The sequence below is a fragment of the Bison bison genome, unplaced genomic scaffold (genome assembly GCF_000754665.1).
Source record: "Bison bison bison isolate TAMUID 2011002044 unplaced genomic scaffold, Bison_UMD1.0 scf7180017864527, whole genome shotgun sequence".
NCBI lineage: Eukaryota > Metazoa > Chordata > Mammalia > Artiodactyla > Bovidae > Bison > Bison bison.
In genome coordinates, this window is record NW_011495078.1 from 12,444,771 (window position 1) to 12,452,988 (window position 8,218).

The 8,218-nt window shown below is 38.3% G+C and overlaps 1 long non-coding RNA gene across 2 annotated transcripts in view; it reads right to left on the minus strand.

The window, feature by feature from the left end:
- Positions 1-209: 209 nt before the first annotated feature.
- The window catches only part of LOC104982178, a 12,674-nt gene continuing 4,665 nt past the window's right edge, over positions 210-8,218 (minus strand). Inside the window, exon 3 of one of the 2 annotated variants that reach the window (XR_824486.1) lies at positions 210-315. This is a non-coding gene — a long non-coding RNA (uncharacterized LOC104982178). Of the gene's footprint in view, positions 378-8,218 lie in introns of both variants that reach the window. The other variant, XR_824485.1, reaches the window with a different exon arrangement.

An 8,218-nucleotide genomic window follows, 5' to 3' on the forward strand; every position in this document is an offset into this window, starting at 1 on the left:
TAATAAATAAATTTGGCTTTTTTTTTTCTTTTTAATAATATGTGGCTACTAGAAACTTTAAAATTTACATATGTGATTTGCATTTGTTCATGTTATATTTTTATTGGACAGTGCTTTCCCAGAGAATAAAATAATAAAACTAACTCAGGTGTCCTGAGTACTTTGTTCACTTAGATTTAGGAACTCAAGTGAAAATCAGTTACCTTATAGTGCTCTCCGTTGCTTCCAGTTTTCCAGAATTGATTCTCAGGGATTTGGAGACATGGTACAGTACTTTCTGAGCAGTGTTCCTTGCTTAGGAATTTCCTTTCCCTGCTGGTTTGACAATAAATGGATTGGTGAACCTTTAGAAGGTAAGTAAGACTCCAGATTTAATCCTGTGGAATAAACCGTTATGGGTTAAATCAAGGACTGGTTAAGAGATGGGGGGGGGGTGGAAGACTATCTTTTATTATTTAGATATTTTCATTTAAATGTGGTAAATGGATTTTAAAGCCATCATTTGCTGCATTTTAATACCTGAGACAAAAATATACTTAGCACAACAGTTTAGTTTTTAAGTTTAATGTTGTTCCTTAGAACACAAATAGGTTAAAAGTAAAAGAATAGAAAAAGATATACATGCAAACAGTATCCAAAAAAGGGTTGAAATGGCTATGTTAATGTTAGATAAAATACATTTTAAAATGAAATTGTTATCAGAGACAAAGGAGGACATTTTATTGTGATAAAAGTGTCAATCAGTCTGGAAGACTTAACAATTATAAACATATGTACCTACCCACAGAGCCCCAAAATACATGAAGTAAAGCTTTAATAAGCTGGAGGGAAATTCAATAAAATAGTTGGAGACTTCAATTTTTACTTTGAATAATGAGTAGGACCACTAGGCAGAAAAGCAACAACAAATAGAAGACCTAACAGACGTCTCTCTGTAGCACTCCAGCCAGTGACAGCAGAATGCACATTCTTCTCAAGTGCATGGGGAACATTCTCCAGGATCGGTCATATGTTAGACCATAAAACAAGCTTCGGTGAGCTTAAAAGGATTGGAGTCATGTGAAGTATGTTCTCCATCCACAGTAAAATGATATTAGAGGTCAAGAACAAAGGAAATTCACAAATAAGTAGAAATTAATCATCCCACTCCTAAATAAAAAGTGGCTTGAAGACGAGGTCACAAGAGAAATTAGAAAGTGCTGAGATGGAGGAAAATGAAAACATAAGATACCAAAACTTAGGGGATACAGTGAAAACAATTCTCATAGGAAGATTCAGAGTTGTAAGGATCTTTATTAATAAGGAAGAGAGATCTCAAATCAATAATCTAATTTCTTTGAAACTAGGAAAAGGGCAAACTAAACCCAGAGTAAGAAGAAGAAATAAAAAGAAAGGAAATAAAGGAAATAGAGAATAGAAAAACAATATAGAAAAAAAATTTTATTCTTTGAAAAGTCAAAAAATTGATAAATTTTGGGCTTGGTTGATCAAGAAAAGAAGATTCAAATTACTAAAATTAGAAATAAAAAAGGAGGGAATTCCCTTGTGGTACAGTGGTTAGGCGGAGAAGGCAATGGCACCCCACTCCAGTGCTCTTGCCTGGAAAATCCCATGGATGGAGGAGCCTGGTGGTCTGCAGTCCATGGGATCGCTAAGAGTTGGACACAACTGAGCGACTTCACTTTCACTTTTCACTTTCATGCATTGGAGAAGGAAATGGCAACCCACTCCAGCGTTCTTGCCTGGAGAATCCCAGGGACGGGGAAGCCTGGTGGGCTGCCATCTATGGGGTCACACAGAGTCGGACACGACTGAAGTGACTTAGCAGCAGCAGCAGCAGCAGCACAGTGGTTAGGACTTGGTGCTTTCACTGCAGTGGCCCAGATTCAGCCCCTGGTCAGGGAACTAAGATCCCCCAACCCTCGAGGCACAGCTCCCCAAAATAAAATAAGACAAGAGGGGATCACTATTAAACTTTCAGAAATAAAAAGAATTATTAGGGGATACTGTGAGGAATCATATGCTAACAAATTAAATAACCTAAATAAAATGGGGAAATTCTTAGAAAATCTCATCTCAACTTTGAAAGTAAATTCAAGAAGAAATAGAAAATTGGAATAGAAAAGAGATCGAATTAATAATTAAAAAAAAACTTTTCACAATTCCAGGACTCACTGTAAATTCTACCAAACATTCAAAGAAGAGTTAGCTCCAATCCTTCTTAAACTCAAAAAACAGGAGTGTAGTGAACACTTACTTATTCTATGAGGCTAATGTTAACCCGATACCAAAACTAAAGACAGCTCAGAAGAGCCACTTACCAATATAAATATTGATGCGAAAGTTCTCAACAAAATCCTAGGAAAGTGAATCCAGCAACATATAATAGAATTATATAGTATTACCAAGTGAGTTAATCCCAGGAATGCCAGGTTGGTATAACATAAGGAAATCAATCAATGTAATATATCATAGTAATAGAATAAAGTACAAAGATCACAATGTTCTCTCAATGATGCAGAAAAAGCCTTTGACAGAATCCCACACCCTTTCATAACAAAAAACACTCAACAAACTAGGAAAAGAAAGAAACATCATTAAACTGATAATAGCCATTGATGAAAAACCCACAGCTAATATCATGCTTCCTGGGTGGAAAAATCAATGCTTTCTCCCTGACATCAAGAATAAGATAAGAATGTCCATTCTCATCATTTCTATTTTACATTGTACTGGAGATTCATAAATGACATGATCTTGTATGGAAAAAAACCCAGATGAATCCACAAAAATGCTATTAGAACTCAGCGAGGTTGCAGGACACAAGCTCAATATACAAAGATCAATTATGTTGCTATAAACTAGCAATGATCAATCAAAACAATGAAATTAAGGAAATCCCATTTATAACAGCATCAAAAATAATATACTCAGGAACAAATTTAACAAGAGTAAGACTCGTACACTGAAAATTATAAAACATAGTTAAAAGAAATTTATAAAGAGCTAAATAAATGGAAAGACATTCTATGTACATGAATTGAAGACAATATTAAGATGGCAGTATTCCTCAAATTATCAGTCATGTCCGACTCTTAGCAACCCCATGGACTGTAGCCTACCAGGCTCCTCAGTCTATGGAATTTTCCAGGCAAGAGTACTGGAGTGGGTTGCCATTTCCTTCTCCAGGGGATCTTCCCAACCCAGGGATTGAACCCAGGTCTCCTGCACTGCAGACAGACACTTTACAGTCCGAGCCACCAGGGAAGCCCAGATTCAAGGGAGTAACTATTAAAATTTCAACTTCTTTTTTTTTTTTTCCAGAAATGGACAAGCTGGTCCTAAAATTCGTATGAGTTGCAAGAGACTACAAAATAGCTAAAACATCTTGAACAAAACAAAAGTTGGAGGACTCACACCTTGATTGTAAAGCTTACCATAAAGCTTCAATAATCAAAACAGCAGTACTGGCATAAGGATGGGCATATATAGATCAATGAAATTGAGTGGAGAATCTAGAAATAAGTGATACATTTGTGGTCAGGTGATTTTTGGCAAGGGTGCTGTAATGGTTAATCTTATATTTCATCTTGACTAGGCTGTGAAGCCTGGTTGTTTGGTCAAACCCTGGTCTAGATGTTGCTGGGAAGGTATTGTGGATGTCAGTAACATTTACAATAGTTGATCTAAGTAAAGCAGATTACCCTCAGTAGGTGAGTGGGTCTCATTCAACCAGTGGAAGGCCTTGACAGCAAAGACAGGTTTACAGAAGAAGAAGCAATTCTGCTTCAAGACGGCAACATAAGAAAGCTTGCTACTTGCTCTGCAAAGTTCAGGCTCTAGATTACAAAATCAACTTTTATCTGAATTTCCACTTGTTGGCCTGCCCTACAATTTCAGACATGCCAGGCCTGATGATCATGGTAGCTAATTCCTTAAGATAAATCTCTCTATAATGTATGCTAATGGTTCTCTGGAGAATGCTGATATATACAGGTACCAAGACCATTTCAATGTGAAAGAACACTCTTTTTTTAACAAAGATTGCTGGTACGACTTGATATTATCTTTTGCATGATATCCACGTGGAAAAGAATGAAATGGACTGCTAGCTTGCACAGTGTGTGGACCTCAAAATGAAGCATGGATCTAAATGTGGGAGCTAAAACTATCACATTCTTGGAAGAAAACATGAGATCAAATTTTCATGGCCTTGAATTAAGCATTGGTTTCTTAGATGTGACACCAAAATCACAAAAAGACAAAGAAAAAAAAAAAACAGATACAACTTTTGTGCTTGCAAGGAAACCATCAAGAAAATTAAAAGACAATCCATAGAATGGGAGAAATATTTGCAAATCATATAGCTGTTAAGAGACTTATATCAGAATGTATAAAGAACTATACAACTCTATAGCCAAAAAACCCCCCAAAACTAATAAATGAGCAGAATATTTGAATAGACACTCCGCCAAAGAAGATATATGGATACCGATAGCTTTAAGTACATTAAAAGATGATCAACATCCTTAATTATTAGGGAAATGTATAATGAGGTACCATTTCATACCCACAAGGATGACTATAATAAAAAGGACAATAGCAAGTTCTGGTGGAAAGATTGGTGTAGAAATTGGAACCCTCATACACTGCTGATGGGAATGTAAAATGGAGCAGTCAATTTGGAAAACAGTTTGACAGTTCTTTAGAAGTTAAACAGAACTACTATATGACTCAGCAATTCTACTGAAGTATATCCTTGAGAGAAATGGAAATGTATATCTACACAAAACTTGTACATAAATGGTCATAGCAACATTATGCATAATAGCCAAAAAGAATTAACAATCCAAATGTCCATCAACCGAGGAATAGATAAAATGTTGCTTGTCTACACAATGAGGTATTATTTGGCAATAAAAGAAAATGAAATACTGACACAGTGTATAACATGGATGAACCTTTAAAACATTATCAGTGAAAGAAACGTAATGTTAAAAATCACATATTTTTTGGTTACACGGTTATGAAATTTCCAGAATCAGCAAATTCAGAGAGACTGAACATGGACTAGTGGTTGCCGGGAGCCAGGAGGTGAGGGCGCTGAGTAAGAGAGGAGGGGAGGGACTGTGGAGTGACTGGTAATAGGTCTGGAGTTTCTTGGGGAGTGAAATGTTCTGGAATGTGATTGTGGTGATGGATGTGAAACTCTTGTAAATATACTAAACACTCAACTGTACACTTTGAAAGAGTGAACTTTATGGTATATGAATTATATCTCTGATAAAATGGATATTTTAAAAAATGCCTTTCCTTAGATGAAGGAAATTGATGCAGATTTCAAATACTGATTTTTTTTTCCTATTTTTTTCACAATATATGTAGTTCTGTTCAGAATATATGGATGGCATTCATAACTCTCAAACCTGAGCACTCCTGAACCAATGTCTGGGGGCAAGAGGAATGGGGAGATTCAGATGAGATTTAGTCTGTATATTTTCCTCTCCATTTACTTGCTACTTATGACAAATACCGTACAGTTTAGACACAATGCCATATACATTTTAGCTCACATATTATGATTCTGTACAGAGTGGAATATTAATTGTGACATCAATTCACATCTCAAATTTGCATCCACTGGAAAGATAAAGTTTTAACAGTCTACAGTTAGTAAGGAAGAAGTGAAAAAAAACTTCATAAAAAGTTCGTATTCCTCAATCCTACTGACACTATGTGTAGTACCTCTTCTTTATTTAACACACATTTCACTTGTGCATTTATTTAGCAAATACTTTATGGGAACCTTCTCTGCAGTAGATACTGCTAGGCTGTGGGGATTCAGTGGTGAGCAAGTGAACCTTCAGGGAGTACATAATCTTTTGAAAGAAGTCAGACAATAAAGAAAACTGAGTAGATAGTTTCTTATTGTGACAAGTGAAAAGAAGGGGATAATGGGATCAAGAATGACTGGGGTGGAGCTGAATCTCCACCCAAAGGACACAGTCTTCTGAGGGGAGGTGACGTTTGAGCTGAGACTTGATGAAAAGTGAAAGCGAAGTTGCTCAGTCGTGTCCGACTCTTTGCGACCCCACGGACTGTAGCCTAGAAGGCTCTGAGGAGCCTCTCAGTCCATGGAATTTTCCAGGCAAGAGTACTGGAGTGGGTTGCCATTTCCTTCTCCAGGGGATCTTCCCAACCCAGGGATCGAACCCTGGTCTCCCGCACTGCAGGCAGGCACTTTACCGTCTGAGCCACCAGGGAGACTGGAATGATGAGGTGACAAGTGAAGAAATGGGGAAAATTCCCTTCAGCCAGGGAAAGGGCTAGTACAAAAGCCTTGAGGCAAAAAAGACTGCAGTATATTCCAGCAAGGAAAGAAGGGTACAGCCAGAGGGGAGTCAGCTGTGCAGAGAAAGGACTGGGAGCTAAGCAAGGACCAGATGACCACAGGCATTGTGATGGTTCCATGGTACGACTTATTTTAAGTGGAACGGGAAGCCAGTGGGTTAAGTAAGGGGTACGACTAGAAAACAGTTTCAAAAGATCATTCTGGCTGCTATATAGAGGGAAGTGAGGAAGCTGGGGAACATCAGGAGGTCATTGTTGTACTCGAGGTCAGAGAAGGTGGTGGCTTGAAATACTTTTCTTACAAAATAGGGCAGGAGGTAGGGTGCAGAGGCAGATCCAAGTTTAATGGGACCTGAAATATACACAAGTTGAGGGCCCTCTGTAAGAAAAATGAAAACCCGAACACAAAATGGGGTGCCTTGCAAGGGTCCTGTGCGTGTGGAAGGCATGGCAGATGAAACTTCACAAGCGTTATGGTGGATCCTTCTCTGATGAAGATGAGATGGACGAATCAAGCATACCTAGGTTTGGGGTCTGAGAACGGGTGATGGAATTTAGATGAAGATCTTTTAAGGGTAAGGTCTGGAGAGAAGAAAATAAGAGTTGGGTTTTGTTCATGGTGAATTCGAGATGCCACTAGGCACCTGGGTGACAATGTCCAGCAAGCAGTTGGACAGAGAGGCCAGGCGATCAAGGAGGAGGGCAGAGCTGGAAATGCCAACTTCAGCCATCACATTCATGGCATTTAAAGCTGTGGAAGTGGGTGATGTTGCCTGGGGAAGAGAGAAGGGGGCCAAGGACTCAGCCTTGAGACATCCTAACACTAGAGGTCAGGCAGGAGGTTTCTAATTCGTACATAACACACATATCATCATAAGAGGGAACTGGCACAGTGAACCTATCCCCTTATATTCTAATTTCCTTTGATCTGTTTGCAAGGGCTGTTTTAACATCTAGGAGTCCACTAAGGGCGAAAGTAAAGGTAGTCAAAGGAACAAGTAGGTATAAATGTTAAATGTCAATTGCACAGCATTTTATTTGAGGGGATTTTTAAAAAAGATTTTGTTTGATGTGGACCATTTTTAGAGTCTTTACTGCTTTTGTTGCAATATTGTTACTGTTTTCTGTTTGGGTTTTTTGGCCCATGAGGCATGTGAGATCTAGTTCCCTGACCAGGGATCGAACTGGTGCACCTGCAGCATTGGAAGGTGAAGTCTTAACCACTGAACCATGAGGGAAGTCTCCCTATTTTTATTTTTCATGTTTCAGGAGATGTAGTAGTGGTGGTGGTGCTGAGGAAATACTATTTTCTCTAAATCTTAACTATCAGCCTTCTTACAATCTCATCTACTTCTCAAACTCACTTAGAAACCATGCTTTAACAATATGGAATTAAAATGATCATTTAAAGAAATTAGATCACAAGATCAAATCAAAACTAAGATGTCAAATGCTATTCTTTTCCCATCTCAATCTAAGCTGTTATCTAAATTTTGTTTACACTTAAGTTTTTGCTTGATCATCAGAGATAATAGTCCAGGCCCTTTTAAAGAACATAGAAAGTAAATGGGAAGATTCAGGAAGGTGTTCTAATTTTTATATGCCATGTCCAGTAACAGTGACATTGAAACTGTATTATAAGAATGCTTGTGTTAGATGTAAAGAACAGACTTTTGGACTCTGTGGGAGAAGGCAAGGGTGGGATGATTTGAGAGAATAGCATTGAAACATGTATATTACCATATGTGAAAGAGATCGCCAGTTTAGGTTCGATGCATGAAACAGGGAGCTCAGGGCCGGTGCACTGGGATGACCCTGAGGGATGGGATGGGGAGTGAGGTGGGAGGGGGGTCCAGGATGGGGGACA